General features: G+C 48.0%; 1 protein-coding gene across 1 annotated transcript in view; it reads left to right on the top strand.

Moving 5' to 3' along the window:
- The window catches only part of RBFOX3 (RNA binding fox-1 homolog 3), a 732,886-nt gene that overhangs the window by 154,839 nt on the left and 560,125 nt on the right, over nt 1-17,922 (top strand). Inside the window, exon 2 of the mRNA XM_078653988.1 lies at nt 6,695-6,735. The gene's annotated coding sequence lies outside the window, so the exon portion shown is untranslated. The remainder of the gene's footprint in view (nt 1-6,694; nt 6,736-17,922) is intronic.

The following is a 17,922-nucleotide window of genomic DNA, read 5'->3' as shown; positions in this document are numbered from 1 at the left end:
ATTGTAAAAGTTAACTAAAAGGAAAGATGCAAAGGCTACCTTCGGCTACTAATATCATATAATGCATAAGCTGTAAATATACGCGTATGCAGCTACATCATGCTAACAATTATTATGTTAGTAAATCCGGTAAAAGGAATTCTATTCCACACGCCGCAGTCACATCACACCCCACCTGAGAGACCTACACTGGCTCCCCGTTAACAAGAGGATAACCTTCAAGCTCCTCATCCACGCAGACAAGGCCCTCCACAACGCCGGCCCAGTGTACCTCAACAGACGACTGAGCTTCTCGCCACTACCCGCAAGCTCCGCTCCGCCGGCCTCGCCCTCGCCACAGTGCCCTGCATCCGAAGAACGACCGCCGGCAACAGATCCTTCTCCCACCTCGCCGCCTGGACCTGGAACACCCACCCCACCAAATTACGGCAGACCCAAGACCTACTGCCCTTCAGAAGACTCCTCAAGACCTGGCTCTTCGATCAGAAGCATCAATCCCCCCACCCTCCCCCCACAGCGCCTTGAGACCCTCACGGGTATGTAGCACGCACAAATGTCCTGATTGATTGATTGATTGACCAACGTCTTGCCAGAAGCCCTGGATCTGAGGATACTGCCAGAACATATTTAAATCATCTGCATGCACGAAAGCACCCTTTAGGCAAGCCTTAACATCTTCACCTCCCAATTTTGATAGCCTTTTAGGGGTCCAGTATACTCTGTGAAGTGTAAACAGATGGTTCCTTCTGAGGTGGAGCAGCTTTAACAACAGACCATAAAGTGCGCATCAATACTTACCATAAAAATACTGTTTCAGCCGTTGGCAGGTCTCTCTTCCAGGACTCCTCCATAGACGTTGGCGGTAGGTCCCCTTTTACCAGCATCCAGTACCTTTTGGAGACTAGTTAACTTTGGTAGAGGGGCTCACACAAATTATTTTCACACTTTTCATTTCCTCCCCATCTTTACCTAGACTAGAGGCCCAACTTGACAATTAATAAAATTTAAACCTAGAAAGCCTCTGGTTTGTAATGTTATTTAAAAATTTCCAAGAAAATAACTTACTATTCTGCAAGAGTTTTCCCCATTTGTCAATCCCGTCTTCAATCAATGGGACAATCAGATTATCTTTTAGACAGATTGGCGTGCCTGGGGAATTCCAGATGGGGGCACTGGATCTGTAACATGGAATCTTCAAAAATCTTCTGATCTGGTACCAGAGCTTACTGGCAGCTCTTAAGACCTTTAATTTTACTTTCTTAAAGAAATTCAGATGACCAAACTTAAAAAGAAAACCATTGCCGCCAGAAGGTAGATTTTTTCTCATAGCTTGATGGAAGGGAGGAAAGCAGGATGAATTAAATGGAAGAGATCTTGTATTTTTTTAACTGGAAGGCCCAACAGTAAAATCGGGATTTGCGATACCACCTTCTAACTTTGTGCTTCTCAATTTCTTCCACACGATCCTCACTCCTTTACAGGACCAAACAAAACTGGATATTTCTCATTGCAGTGTTTTTTTGCTTTAGAATCAAAGGGTGAAGGGATGATATCAAAAACAAATGTACATTTTGGCAAAATGTACATTTTCACCAAGTTAGAGCAGCCCAAAATAGAAAGAGGGAGACTTCCCCACGATCTTAACAGTGATCTTGACTCTTTCATTTTTAGCTCAAAGTTTACCTGAGCTAACTTGGTAATGTCCTGAGTAACCTACACCCCTAGATATCTAATTTCTTGTTTAATCAGAGGGTTGTTTGATTGAGTATTCCAGGAAATGATTTTGTTTTTTTGTTGATTAATTTGATAACCGGAGACCTTTCCAAAATCCATTAGGCCCTGCATCACCAAATGCGATGCAGTGTGCACAACAAAATTTGTTTTATTTATTTATATGTTTACTTACCTGTTAAAGTCTGTAATCCATACATTACTATCCCCCACCCTGCACCTCCCCCTCCCCACGTCACCGCCCGGCCGGTACTCCCACTACCGGCTGCGGCTAGTGGTATGTCAAAGAGTTGGGGGAGCCACTGAAGGCTCGAGTCAGGTGACTGGCTCTGGCTCGGTCCCAGGCCCTCTAGGGACCTTCAGCCAGAAACAAGCCGAGCAGTGCTTCAGTGATTGACTTCTCACGCACATGGCGTGAGTCAGAGAGGGAAGGAAGAGAAATTAGGAAGAAACAAGCATTTGCAATGCAATGGTCTCGGCTTTAGCTAAGGTTAAGCAATTCTGTTTGTAATTAGGTCGCTTTTAACTTTTATTAGTGTTTTTTTAAACGTTTATATACATACCATGCATATGTATGTATATGTCTGCATGCATTAATATTGGTATTTATATAGATATGCAGATGTTTATATCTGTTTATATATGTAGGTGTATATATGTATATATATATATATATATATATACACATACATATGCATATATATATATACATATATATGCATGTTATGTACATGAAAGTTTTACAAACACTAATAAAGGTAAAGCTAAAAACCCACCTGATTACAAACAGAATTTCTTGAAGTGTAATAAAGATGAGACCTATTGAATTTAGAATGTTTTTTCACTAGTGCCTTTAGGCAAAGAGTAAAGGGTTGGAGTAAGGTCACGCTGTTTTTTCAGGGTGAGTAGTAGAGAGTGATTAGTAGAGAGTGATTAGAGAGTGAGTGGTATTGAGTAGTAGAGAGTGAGTAGAGAGTACTAGAGAGTAGTAGAGAGTGAGAAGACTGATGAATAGGTGGGATGAATGATGGGTGGGTGGATGGATGTAGGTGGCAAAAGGTGGATGAACAGGCGGCCATGGCACAGGCATGGCATTAACTATGATGATGTATGGTGATGTTTTTGGGTAATCCCGTGGTTTAAGGGGCATGTTTTTTTGTTGGGTTTTTTTAGCCAATAATTTAGTAAATCCTTAACCATTCTTTAAAGTTTCTCTTAAACTTTCTCGGACCACTGGTGGCAATTTATATATTTTTGTGCCCCGTGTTCTTTTGTAATGGGCATGGCAAGGTGAAATTGTTTAGCGGTCAAGGGCCCACTTGGTCAGCCAAAGCAGCAAACTAATGTCCCTTAGGTGTTTAGGTGACCTACTTCACCCCTCTCCCCTCCCCATGGAAGACATGAGCTCCATGACAACTTCCATACGGTCTGGAACAAGAGCTGAGAGGCCGAACTCAAAGCCTCCAAGTCTCAGGTAGGACTTGCCCGAGGGAGGTTTACAAACGTGTGGCAAATATTAACGGCTACGTAGTAAATCGCGACGCGGTAAGCACGCTGGCACGTTTCTGATTTCATTTCCAATGAGTGTGAGCATAATAAACCGGGGTTCAAAGTAAGCACTACAAAATGCCCTTGCCTGTTGTAACGCTCTCTGCCCAAGCAGGGCGCAGCCCCACTCGAAACAGGCAGACATCGTGCCGACCAACCACACTCCGCTGACTGCTGAGCCAACGTCCATGACCTGTATAGACATCCCAGGCCACCGCAAATCATCACACCCAATAGTTACCCGCTCTTCAGCAACAGGACGCTCCTCGCCTGTAAAACAACACCACAACCGGGGGGACGCAGCGCCACACTCGGACCTAAATCCATCCAGCTGTAATAGAGCATTTGTTCCTTTCACTGGTAGCATGGCAGGCACAGCCCTAATCAAATCGGGACCAGTTCCTGTGGCCTGCGGCACTATGAAACATGTTGATACAGCCCTAAAAGTGCATTTGATCCTCATCTATGACAGCATTGGCAGGTACAGGGGTTTGGGAAACTAACGCTTCAAACCACGCTGCTTAGAGGGGGGGGAGGGGGTACCCAACCTCTGATGATAATGCCCAGGTCGAAAGGGACTGCACGCAACCTGGAAGGACCTATTCGACTCCTGCATGGTGTGGTATGGTGGCACAACAGCACTTTACATAGTCCCGAGGTACTTGGTAAACGGACACCTATGTATCCAGGCACAGAGATAGTGATCGCTGCTTCAGCAGCTGTCTGACACGTGCCTACAAATTAAAAGAGACAATTACCACACCGTGCAAGGCAAACCCTTGGATCCATGACGTCCAACCGTTACCCCGCACCTGGCGCAGCTGTGACCGCTGCGGGGGCGAGCTTATTATCCTACAACTGCAACTGCCCCACATGCCCAGAAATGCGCCCTGGCCACATCCCCCATGTGCAGAATGGCTCGTGCACCATAAGCTGAGCACCGCACAGCAGATCACTGACCCAGCCGGACGGCGTAGGAGTAGCGATGACCGTGAGTCACCCGGCCTGAGGGGCATGCCGCCAGCCCAAGAGCATCGGAAACAAACTCACCCAGACCTGGCACCCAGTTCTGTGCGCCCGCTCCAACCCGGGACCTCCAAATGCGCCGCCGATAACATCACACTCAGCATACGTCTACTGCCCCAGACAGGGGATGCAAAGCGGGGGAGTGAGGTACATAGGACGACTAACTAGCCAACTTTCCTCTCAAATTCTCCACCTGGGCGAAGGCACACACCGAGGGATCCCGGAGGAGCCCCGATGACATAATCAGTCACACAACCCATAGCCCACATCAATCTCACGACGGAGAGGCGCTGATGAAAGTAGTAAGGAGGCAGAAAAATAGTTACTGTGAATTACTTCACAAATCGGTAAAGGCAGCCTCCGCCACCCTCTCAAAAGCTACGCAGCCCTTCATCCTTGCTGCACTTGCTGCACTGTCAAAGCTACATGCGAAACCCGAAAGGAGCAGAGCTGTGCAGTACTCACGTATCTATTCAGCTACTTCTCCGGGGGGGTTTCATGAGCCAGCCCGTGCAGACCACGTCCCCGGCGCTCATTTTCCCCCCGAATGAGAACGAGGGGCAGCAGATCCAGTGTGCGAGAAAGTCGGTCCTGGCTTAATTTTTTTAAAACCCAGCAGCAATCGGCTTCCTCCAGCTGTGCGCAAGCGTTGCCGCTATGCCGCGGGGAGGAAGTCCTCGCTGACATCGATGGCTGACACACCGAGCTCCCCCAGCCACCCGGCCCACAATGCGAGGGGCACTTGACGCAACGAGGACCGCTTGTAAACAAAGCGCAGCACGTGCAGAATTACCTCAGCGCTGCCATGTGGGTTCCGGGGCTCCGAAAACACTTTGTTCTGCCTGGACTCCTGGTATGCTCAGTCCTCCATCAATCAGGTACAGGTTTTTCTATTTCTACCTGTTCATGCTTCTTCCGTCAACCTCAAGGGACACAACTGCTGGGGTTAAATAGTAGCAAGGTACTTCACAACACACCACGGTATAGTTATGACAATTTTGTAGGGCAAGATAATCAAATACAAATAAGCTGTCGCTACGACGTACACTTTTCTGCCATCCCCCTTGGACGGGCTCGGCATGACATACTGCTGTGGTAAAAGGTTCCTTATCTTCTTTATGGGGCCATCTGTTTGGACCCAAAAAGAAGATAAGAAACCTTTTACCACAGCAGAAAGTCAAGGAACCCAGTCTGAAAAGGACGGGGCTTAAAGAGAAAGAAGTACATCACTAGGACCTCTTCTCCAATGGCTGGCCACCGTTTAGCATAAACGGTGACGCCAGCCAATGGAAAAGAGGGGCGGGGCTTAACCTCGCTGGTGAAAATACCTCTATCTCATTAAATCTCGCCAGCTCGACTGCGCATGTCTGCGCAGCCATCGCAGGCCGAGACCTGAAAAATAGGACAGGGGAGAGGAAGAAAGACAGACAGAGGAAATGGACAGTGGTTAGAAAGAGGCAGGGCAAAAAGGGGAAGGCAGGTGACAGCCTGGTGAGGGAAGCATGACTGAGAAAGGAGAGGAAATTTGGCACAGTGAGAAATGGAAAAGGAGGGAAAGAGTAGGAAAGGAAAGACACACCACCGTGGGTTGGGGTGAGACTGTGACAAGCTGGAGTGAAAAGCAGGTAAGGCTGGGGAAGGGTCAGTTCAGTGGCATGACTGTAACTACCTGCACTACCAGTCTGTCAGGGGCATCAACCTATCGAAGCATGCCCATATCCACCAATGGCTCAGTCCGCCCCTACCCTCCCATCCTCCCCACAGCCCTACCTGCTCCCTACCCCGGCACAGTATACCACTAATGTTGCTGTCTTGGCCCCTACTGTGGCTCTAACCAGCCAAGCCGGACCACTGGCTCTGCTCTGACTTGGCTCTTCCCTTACATGTTATGGTTCACTGACCTCTACAATGTTGTTCCAAAGACAAAGAGCAGCATGTCCTTAGGCGTAAGGCAGGGCCCTTCGTTCACATGCTTCAAAAATGCCTAAAAACCGTATATTCTTGAAGCTGATGGCCACATCCAGAGAGCCCCTATCGCATCCCACTGCCTGAAAACAGTTACTCTTCATCAGCTCAGGCAACATGAAAACCTCTGAAGAACACCCTTTTTGCTATCTACACACACCTTTGTAAATATAAAACTGTATATGTAATGTTTGTCTTGCACTCCTAAGTAGGACATCCCTACTCTGAAATCATCCACATGTAAATTAAGAAGACCTCTGAAAATGTGATTTTAACTGTTAATGTGTTATATCGAGTTCCTCTCAAAACAGCATTCTGATATCCACTTGAATTATGTCTGCTCTATGGAAAAACGTGAAAAGGTGCCTAGGCAAAAAGAACCATCAATCTTAACTCTACCTTTTCTCTCTGTCTTCTCATGCAGGGTCCAGATCGCCAAAGGGGACACGGCGCGGCTGCGGCAAGGTATGACTGGTGTGTTCTCGTGTGTTTTAAAGGTAAAATCAAGTGCACGTTCGTTGAAATTAATGTGCTGGCGAGGGCTTTTGTTCATTACTTGCACTCTACAGCCGTATGGCCTTTGGGATACTTAAGTGCAGGAAAAACCTCTAGAGCTTCTGAATCAATCCCTTTACACCCCACTCAACCTCTAAAAGAATAAACATTCTTTATCTCTCTCAAGGTGGAGGGAGAAGAGGAAGGACTTTCAGCATATTTTGTGCAATGCTAGGAATGCCTTAGCCAATCAGAAGGCAAAGAATGCTGACAGTAACTAGAGACATGTTTCTGCATTCTAGGTTCTGTAAGTCTAGGGGAGGGACAAGAAGCATACTGGGCTAGTTGTTTTTTGGTCTTGGCTAGACAACGCATGTGCTGACTCGAAGAGACGTCTATAATTCAGTGGACTTCAGCCTGCCCTAGGCTTACCATTTGTTTGCTCCTTTTTTGCTATCATATCCTTTGTTCCCGTTTGTCAATAGAATAAATGCTTCATACCTCTTCCTGTGTTTGGCCCTCCCCCAGAGCATGGACCAAGTACTTGTGCCCATCCACTGAACCCGTTTTAGGAGCTACTTTTTTCTTTGTCTTTGAGCACTCCACACCAATGCTTGAGTTTTCACTCGCTCGGTCTACTTCTACCCACCTCCAACCTTGTTGTTTCTTTACTTTCTCAGATCAGCTTTATTTATTCACCTCCTCAGCCACCCTCGCGCCATTTTGTAACTTGTTTATGATGTTTCATTATGAAATAAAAAAATAGATACCTACATTCCTAAGTTAACATATGCAAACGTTTTGCTGGGGCCCAAGCCTCTTAAAATGCTGGTTTCATGAGGCATGTTGTTTATCAGGCCAGGCTCCACCCACATGTCCTTTTTTAAAAGTTTCACTCTCCCAGTTCACGCTCCCCCTCTTTCCCATTTAAACATAATTACAATTTCTGGCAGATGAGTCATAATGGAGCACACTACAGCTCAGCAGATAAAATCAGGCCTTGTTGTTGGGGGCTGGGCACCCGCCCGGGAATTGGGCAGGCCAGGGCGCAGCTGAGGGAGCCGGGCCCAGGCAGTTGCTGCTTGAGCACTTGTTTCAGTTTCTTTAAGAGCTGAACCTTGCCCAAATATTTTATTTCACCAGGACTTTTTTCCTCTTAATTGTGCATGAAGTGCTATCAAATGTGTGAGTACAGAATACAGCGCAGGCCAGCTCCTAGCGCCTTTTTGCATGACTTCCGCCATGCCGAACAGGAGTCGTGCAGCTATTCAACGTGGCTACAAGACAGCGGCATTGACAATTCCAATAGCTCTTGGATGGCCGAGACCTATTGGCTTTACCAATTAATGTTTCTTCTTGTAAGGACTGAGGTGAGGGCAGGTGTGCTAATTGGCTTGCTGCCCACATGACTCAGACCACTCAATTCACTGCATAGAGCACACCAGCCCACAATCGTGGAAAAGGCCACCCAGGATACAAATATCATGTAATCGAACATAAATTGTAAACGCTGTGAAGCCTATTAGAGTACATCCAATCGAAAAGCGTTAAGTATTTGTTGCAGTGAGATGCACTTAAATAAAAGATACTGTTAGGATGCACATTCCGGCAATGCTCACGAGTTAAATACCCTCTCAAGAGATAAGTAGCCTTGATGACCGCATTGCTGGTGGAAAGAAGCTTCTACGTCTGAGTGAGCTCTGTGGTTCAGCGCCAATGCCTTCGTCACCCTATAGCTCGGTTCCATAGCTGCCAAGTTTGGGAGTGCATTGAGACAGGCCCAGCTCCGTCAGTGACATTTGCATCGACGTGCGGTGTCCCTGCAGTGCCGCCTGGCTGGGATCAGAAGAAGGCCATGTTTGTGGCATGGCGGCCGCGCGGGTGGGAGGTGCCCTCCGCGGAGCTCTCTCCTTTTAATGAAGCCTTCCTAAACGCTTTATCAAACGTCGCCTCGGAGCGCGCTCGCCTCACAATGGCCATCGACGGGAGCCCCTCGCAGCCGCATTCCGGGGCATTGTGGGTAATGTCCTAATCACCATGTCGATAGCGGCTAACCAGGACCTGGGAGAGGCAGAAAGATTTTGTTGATCTCCCTCGAAACCCTCCAGACTGCGCAGGCAATCAGCGCCCCGGCACTGCCCTCCATCAATAGGCGCTGGTATCGAGCGCGCGCGGAGGCGCGAGGAGGCGCGAGGGCGCACTTGTTCGGCTAAAGACTCGCAGCTGGCGGGACCCGGTGGGAGCAGCGGGACTCGCGCGCCTTGACCTCGGGGAGCATATGCATCGACGTGTGTGTGTGTGTGTGTATATATATGTGTATATATATATATATATATATATATATATATATATATATATATATATATATATATATATATATATATTATATATATATATATATATTATTAAATGTATATATAAAATAAATGTATATATAAAATAAATGTATATATAAAATATATATCTATTTTAATATAAATATATATTGACTGCATAGGTATTGTATTTGCTATTGACCGTCCGTCCCACATCTCAACCCTCCTCAAACTAGGCCTTGCCTGCTCGACCAATGTTACTACTGGGGTGTTGGAATCTATACCACCCTGTCTGATCATTGGAGTCACAGTATCCATAATCCTGGGCTAGTAGGGAGAACATGCAGTATCACAAATGAAGGTCTTAGCATGCCATCCAAACAAGGAATTTGGGGAAATAACCTTCCATGAACGTAGGTAAACCTGGGAAACCATCGGATTGGTTGAAACTGATGGCCAATAAAAATACAATTTTCAGCAGTGACCAGGAAAAGAGCTTCCAAGGTGGCTCCTTGTGGTCAATATTCACAGTCAGATTATATTATGTGATACGTAGTTATAATACGCACACTATGCCACTGGTATACTGTGAAACACTCCTGTACACACCTCCTCATATGGAAGCATACACAGAAAGACGGTCGACACGTGCTGCCAAGCACAACGATGATAATACAGAAAGAACACAGTGGCATACGTATACAGTCGTATTGACAAATGATTATTATCGACTGCATAGGTATTGTATTTGATCATTAGACACTAAGGGCCAGATGTAGGTAATTCTATTTTACCAATTCATAAATACCGAATTTTACCGATTTTGTATTTATGAATCGGTAAAATATAAGTAGTGAGATGTAGGTAAATGTATTTTTCAATTTACCGAATCGGTAAGAATCGGTATTTACCGATTCGGTAAATACCGAATCGGTATTGCCCATTGATTCCTATGGGCCTTGAAGCCCATAGGAATCAATGGGCAATACCGATTCGGTATTTACCGAATCAGTAAATACCGAATCCTGCAAGGGTGCAGGGGGTGTCACTTTGACACCCTCTAGCACCCCAAATACAGGCATATGTGCCATGTGGCACACATACATGCCCTAAGGGCATGTCTGTGTGTCACATGGCACAGGTGTGCATGCACAGATGTGCATGCACACCTGAATTCGGTATTTTACCACCCAATTGGATTGGGTGGTAAAATACAGACTCTTAAGGGCTTGTGACACTCTTAGGAGTGTCACCTACATGTGGATTTACCGAATCGGTAAAAATACCGATTCGGTATTTTACAGAATCGTTAAATTTACCGAATCGGTAAATTTACCGATTCTGTAAAATAATGGCCCCTACATGCCAATTCCTAAATACCGGTCGGTAACCGCCGAAATCGGCCGTTACCGACCGGTATTTGGGCTCCTACATCTGGCCCCAGGACCACAAAAAGTTATATTGAGCTACTGTAAAGAAAACAAAAAGTCTACAGCGTAACAGTTCAAAAGGCTTAAAGAAAAACATACTTTAAAATGAGGTTTTAGAATTTGAGGTTCCCAGCAGCCCCATACTATAGTATGTGTCCTCTAGCCACTATGTTAGTCTTGGTCACGTCCTGGAATTGTAAGGTTAGGAGTTTCTTCAGGGCTTTTAGCAACTAATTCCTCTGAAAAGCAGTCAGCTTTGGGCTGCCATTGACTTTGATGCGTCAGTGGGATGTATGACATTACAACGCATACTTTTACCACGCATACCTTTACAACGCGGTTTTTACCACGCATACCTTTACAACGCATAGCGATTAGAGGTGCTGGATAGTGGTAAGTATAATTTTCTATTCCAACTCCAGTCCCCGTGGACACTAGGGAAGGTGTTGGATAGAAAATTAAACTTATTCCCTATCCTAGAGCGCCCCCCAGCGCAATGCGTTGTAATGGTTTGCGTTGTAATGCCAGCGTTGTAGTGGTATTGCGTGGTAAAAAATGCATGGTAAAGGTTGTATACCGCGTCAGTGAGAACATACTGGCATTTCAGCACCATGGCTAGCTCCTGAATTGTTGTGGCTAAAATTAGTTGTGCTGGGAGACTGTGGGCATGTAAGGAGTAGATCCAAATATGCCTTATGTTAGGTAAATTGGATTGCAAACCTTTCTTGAGGCCCTGAGTTGAGGTTTGAGACTATGTTCAAGAGTATTTTAGTACCCCATGAGTGCGTGAACTCCAGGCATCTCGCATTTAGGGCATGTGTTGCAAAACAGGCGACTTTCTTTGTTTTCATCAGTTTTGGTTGAGATTTGTAGGTTGCTCAGTCTTGGTTAACTCTCAGGAGGATATATTTTCGGTTTAGCTGTATTTTCTGCTGTCTAAGGGTCCATCCTGCCTCTACAGTCTTTAGGTTGCTATTGGGTGCTGTAAGAGGGCAGGACACCCCAATGGATTCTTCGCTTGGCAGTAAAATGTTAACAAATTCTTGGCTCGATAAAACTGCAGCTGTGGCTCTGGGCCTGAGCTTTATTTGTCATCAGAGGACAAAAACACACACGTTCAGCATACCGGTGCAGGATCCTGGCCTCAACTCAACGCCAGCCGCGGTAGAGTAGGCATGCTCCTAGGAGGGAGCTTGAGACGGCTGTCCTGTAATATCAATCAATCAATCAATCAGGAGTTTGTTAAAGCGCGACTACTCACCCGTAAGGGTCTCAAGGCGCTAGGGGTGGGGGGGTTGGGGGGGTGCAGGTTCCATTCCATCAAGGAGGGGGTCTGTCGAAGAGCCAGGTTTTGAGGTTTCTTGCGAAGATGGGGAGCGATGTTGTCTGTCTGAGGTGGAGCGGAAGGGCGTTCCATGCTTTGGCCGCGAGGAAGGAGAAGGAGCGGCCTCCCGATCTGGTCTTTCTGGTGCGGGGGACCACAGCGTAGGAAAGCTGGGCTGATCGTAGGGTCCTTTGGGGCGCGTGGAATTTGAGTCGGCTGTTCAGGTATGCTGGTCCGGTGCCGTGGAGGGCCTTGTGTGTGTGGGTGAGCATCTTAAAGGTGATTCTCGCCTCGACGGGGAGCCAGTGGAGTGTGCGCAGGTGCTGGGAGATGTGGCAGTGTTTTGGCAGGTTGAGGACCAGTCTTGCGGCGGCGTTCTGGATGTTCTGTAGCTTGCGGATGAGGTTTTTGTTTATTCCGGCGTAGAGTGCGTTGCCGTAGTCGAGTCTGCTGGTGACCAGGGCGTGAGTGACTGTCTTTCGGTGTTCGAGGGGGATCCATTTGAAGGTCTTACGAAGGAGGCGGAGGGTGTGGAAGCAGGAAGATGAGACAGAGTTGATCTGGCGGTCCATTTTGAGCTCGGAGTCCAGGATGATTCCCAGGTTGCGTGCGTGGTCTGTGGGGGTTGGCGGGTTTCCGAGGGCGGTGGGCCACCAGGTGTCACTCCAGGCGCCGGGGTTTGGGCCCATGATGAGTACTTCTGTTTTGTTGGTGTTTAGTTGTAGGCAGCTGTTTTTCATCCATTTGGCGACGGCTTCCATGCCTTCTCGAAAGTTGCGTCTGGTGGTGTTGGGCTCGTTGGATAGGGAGAGGATGAGCTGGGTGTCGTCTGCATATGACACGATGTTGAGTCCGTAGGTTCTGACGATGGGGGCAAGTGGAGCCATGTAGACGTTGAAGAGCGTCGGGCTGAGGGAGGAGCCCTGGGGGACTCCGCAGGTGATAGGTGTGGGGTCCGAGAGGAAAGGGGGGAGTCTGACCCGCTGCGTCCTGCTGGAGAGGAAGGAGCAGATCCAGTCGAGGGCCTTGTCCTGGATTCCTGCATCGTAGAGTCTGCGTATTAGGGTGCGGTGGGAGACTGTGTCGAACGCCGCTGATAGGTCGAGGAGGATGAGGGCTACTGTTTCTCCTTTGTCCAGTAAGGTGCGGATGTCGTCTGTTGCGGCGAGGAGGGCGGTTTCCGTACTGTGGTTTTTTCTGAAGCCGGATTGGGAGGAGTCGAGGATGTTGTGTTCTTCAATGAATGTGGCGAGTTGGCTGTTGATGGCTTTCTCGATGACTTTCGCTGGGAACGGGAGCAGGGAGATGGGTCTGTAGTTTTTGAGGTCGGTGGGGTCCGCTGAGGGTTTCTTTAGGAGGGGGTTGACCTTGGCGTGTTTCCAGTCGTCGGGGAATGAGGCGGTCGCCAGGGAGCGGTTGATGGTTTGGCGGAGCATGGGTGCGATGGTGTTGGCGGCTCTGTTGAAGATGTGGTGGGGGCAGGGGTCCGTGGGGGCCCCTGAGTGGATTGACTTCATTGTCTTCAGTGTGTCTTCGGTGGTGAGGGCTGTCCAGTCATCAATCGCTGGTTTCCGGGTGTCGGGGTGGTTGGTGAGGGTTCAGTGTGTTGGTTGTCTTCGTCGAAGTTGTCGTAGATGCTCTTGATTTTGTGGTGGAAAAAGATGCTGAGTTTGTCGCAGAGGTCTTGTGAGGGAGGGATGTCGGTAGACTCGCTGGTGGGTTGGGCGAACTCCTTGATGATGCTGAAGAGTTCCTTGCTGTTGTGTGCGTGGGTGGAGATTCTGTCTAATATCTAGTTGCTTGTGAGGTTCTACCCGAGCTTCAGATGCTTTTAGTGCCTCAAGTTTTTCCCTAGCTTTTCACTGTCTATTTTAGACCGGCTACATGTTTTCTACCCCCTCCTGCTTTACCTAGACTCCCCAAGTTTTTACTTAGAATCTCGCTCCTTATCTCCTCTAGTTTTACCCCAGCTTCCCCGACATTGTTTTAGTTCCCCGAGTTTTACCCTATCTTCACCAGCTTTACTTTAGCTCCCAAGGCCTTACCCTAGCTTCTCCAATGTAATCTTTTGTACCTCGGCTTTGTTAAGTCTTTTTTGTTTCATTTTACCTTCCCCAGCACCACCCTGTCTTCAGCTCTCCTTGACTTACCCATGCTTGAGATTCAAGTCCGGCAAAATGTGCCTGTCACGGCCTCTGCTGTTCTGCTTTTTAGAGGCATCAGCCTGTAAGGAAATGTCCTGTTCATCCATTTTGTTTCCATCAGAGGACGCTTCCTTGGCTCCACTGTGGATGGGAGTAAAGTTGAGGAGGATTGTAGAGGGGTTACCACATACACTACTCTCGCACTTACAGGGATGAGCGAGTCCCCGGCATTGCAGGTGAAGCCGTCTAGGGCCTGCTTCGTCCAGAGAGAAGGGGAGAAAGAAAGGAGATAAGATAGCAGTGAGAAAGGCAGAAAGCAGACCGAAAAATAACCTTCAGGAACAAGATGGACAGACAGACAGACCATGTAGAGCGGTGGGAGAAAGAAGCATGAAGTGGAATCAAACTCGGGCTTCCTAGGTGTTCGACAGCGTGTGTTCAGCAGCACCCGTGGGGAGGCTCCTACGAAACTGTGTCCCCCTGCACTTTTTTTATTTAACAAATTAAGCACCGATGCAGGGGCCGGCCAGACGTGCACGAGCCATGAAAGGCTCGCGCCAGAGGCCTTGCTGTGTGTCGGGAGGCCTCCTTCGATGCAGGGGCCGGCCAGACGTGCACGAGCCATGAAAGGCTCGCGCCAGAGGCCTTGCTGTGTGTCGAGAGGCCTCCTTCGATGCAGGGGCCGGCCAGACGTGCACGAGCCATGAAAGGCTCGCGCCAGGTGCCTTGCTGTGTGTCGGGAGGCCTCCTTCTCGCCAAGAGCTTCTTCCCAGACGGTCGTCACTTTCACTATTGGTAAGGAAAGGACGCCCCAGGGTAAACAAATAAAATGAAATGACAGATTTATAAGGCACACGATTACCACATGGCATCGAGACGCTAAACAAGACATAGTGTCTTGGAAAAGGAGGCTTGTCCTGCTTCCAAAGCTGCAGGCAGGACAGGGGCAGAGCAGAGGTGTGACGGGGCACAGCCTCAGCCCCGCTCCTCTGTGCAGGGAGCACGCGCCATTGTCTGTGCGGCAGTGTGTGTTGGCCGATGCTTGCACCGGTATGTATTTGCCAGTGTTTATGTACCGCTGTGAGTGGCAGTGTTTATTATTTCTAGTATGAGATGTGTAAAGTACAGCGTCTGCCAGTGCTTTGCCCTCTTGACGATGCCACTCTGTGCATGCCAGTGCCTGTGTGCAGATGTGTGTGTGTTGCGGTCATTATGTGTTAGTTCCTTCATAGGGCAGAACCTTGTTGTTGTGTTTGTACCCGTGTGCGTGGTAGAGTTTCCAAGGCTGTGTGTGTGTGTGTGTGCACGTGTACGTGTTGCTGTCTGCCTGTGTGTGGCAGCTGCCTACTTATGTCAGTGTTTTCCTTTCACAACGCGTGTGCCAGTCTCTGTGCGAATGTATTTGTGTGCGAGAGGGAGGGCATGTGTCATTGGTGTTTGCCTGTGTGTGTGAGAGCATGTGCCGGTGCCTCCATATCACAGATTGTGTCCTAGTTTGTGTGTGCCAACATGTGCTTGTGTATTTCTTCATATCAAAGGTTACTTGTCAGTGTGTAGGCTAGGGTGCCCGGGCCAGCATGTCACAGGGTCTCATGTAACAGGGCATCAGCGTGTGCCCACGCCTTTATATCACAGGCTGTGTGTCAGTGTGTTTGTTCCAGTGTTCTCGACTCTTCAAGTGTCAATGGGGTTGTGTTTGTTGTGTGTGTGTTAAAGGGAGCCTGTGTGTGCCTGCGTTGCAGGGCGTGTAGTCCTTCGTGTTTGGCCGTGCCTTGGTTTTACAGCGCGTGTGCCAGTGTGTGCCTCAGCATGTGCCAGTGTCTTCCCATCACATTGTTTGCAGTATGTTGCCATTTTCCCCGGTGTATTAATTAGAACAGACGACTCAGCTCGTTGGTGCGCGGTTGGCATCCCCCATTTATCACGCCGCTGTCTGGGGAATGGGTCGGATCAGAAATATGGGGGGCGGAGGGAGCTCTGGTGTGAGTGGTGAGAGTTCCCCCCTCCTCCTCTCATCCTTTCCCCCTCCCCACCCTCCAGTAGCGGCTCTGACTGCGGGGGTGAGTGGGGTGGGTCTGCGTGGGGCGCATTGCCAGAGGACTCTGTTGTGCACATGGAGGATAACTACTGGCCCCATGAGGGGTGGAAGCGAGAGACCCCTAGCTAGGAACTCTCTGAAGAAAGCGGTGGGATAGGATCAGAGAAGGACAGGTCTGGAGGCCCCTCAGAATGTGTGGACAGGCTAGGCCTTGTGATAGGCCAGAAGAGCTGCCCATTGTGTCTGAACATTAGACCCTCCTACTTCCGATAGGCCGGTTGTGGTGGCGATGAGATAGACATATAGCTTCGCCCAGCCTTATCAGCCTTTTAAAGGCTCAGGGTCTCCGTGAAGTGTCCTGTCACCCTGTCTTTCACTTGGCTGCTATTACCGACATACTCAGCTGCTTGCAGTCAAGGCTTAACTCAAGGAAGAGGGTGTCATGCCATGCTGGAGCACAGAAGGGGCATGAGCAATAAAGATGCCTTTACATTTAGATTTTATCTTCTCATATTTGCTGTGCTTTCAAAGACAGAGGTCAAATTTCGTGGAATGTCTTCTGGCAATCTTTAAACTGAGCACAGTGTCTACTTTTCTTTCACTATGTACAAAGTTAAAGGATTTTACAAAGTGAACTCTCTGACAGTCATGCTGTGCTGCAGGTAGTGTGAAAGGCAAGGCTGCATAATGTTAGTTTTTTTTCTAATATACATTTAAAAACCTGCAAATGAACTGTACACATATTTCAAAATAAATTAGCTGCTAGTGATGAAAAGAAAGATCTCAATAGGAGCAAAACTGTGTGCTTGGTGATGTGAAAATTGTAAATATTTGCTGAAACCCAAGTTCCACACATTATCATTTATGCGCTATATAGTTTTATCAGTAAAACTACATCTCAGAACGGTTTTTCGGAACTGTAAATGACGGTGTGCTAGTGCACCATCCTTTAGTGGTTAATTTGCGACAATGTGCCCCAAAATGCACCACCAGATACCATTAACACTCTCTTGCTGAGTAGGCGTGGCTCGTTTGCTACACCTGTTCTTTGTGTGTGGCTCTTGGATTTTTCACAGTCCCTGTGACTTCAGTGACGTAGCATTGATTACAGCACGCCCACTCTGAAAATTGTTCCGGCGCCGTTGTAAAAGGGCCGGGCTTCCCAGAATCAATTCAGGTGCACGTCCCATGGAAAGATTGCCATTTGTGCTGGTAAATGGATTTTCCACTGCCAAGGTGGAAAGATACCTCTTCTTACAAGCACCTGTATGGATTTACACAGGTGCGATGCCAGTAGACATCACCCCCTGGAGGTAATTACACCAATAACCAGTCAAGGAAGGGGCACAGGAGAAGAAAGTGGCATCTTTGGTGCAGTCCTTGCCCCGCCAGTAAAGCCTATGCTTGTAATCCACATCATAGAGTTGACACAACAGGGACGCTGACAACAACACTGGGACTCAAGACACAAGAAAATAGACAAGTATTGGCAAAGCCAATAGGCCTTGCCTTTTGACTTTGGTATTGGTTTTTGCTAATACTGTTGAGCATTGATAAAAGAACACAATAGGTTATTGTTGATTCTATGAAGCATCAGCAAAAAAAGGAAAAAGAAAGGATAGGCATGTGTCAAATATGCATGCATCGCCACTCTGGTCACATATTCGTCATGACCCTGCATGATTTTTTTTTTATTTACTGTTCCAAGATGCAGGTGCTGCTGGTACAGGTAAGAGCGGTGGGACAAGCGCAAGGTAAATTATTATATTTCTTTCTTTATTTTATTTTCCCGATCTGGTCATATGTTGACTTCCCGCCTCGTCCCACCACTCTTACCTGTCCCGGTCGCGCCTGCCAAGATGGCAGAAACCTATCTTGGAGTGTTAGGTTAAAAACGTTTAAAAGT

Source organism: Lissotriton helveticus, chromosome 7 (assembly GCF_964261635.1).
Source record: "Lissotriton helveticus chromosome 7, aLisHel1.1, whole genome shotgun sequence".
Taxonomy (NCBI): domain Eukaryota; kingdom Metazoa; phylum Chordata; class Amphibia; order Caudata; family Salamandridae; genus Lissotriton; species Lissotriton helveticus.
Note: the sequence above shows the minus strand (reverse complement) of the source record. Positions and strands in the feature narration are given on the sequence as shown.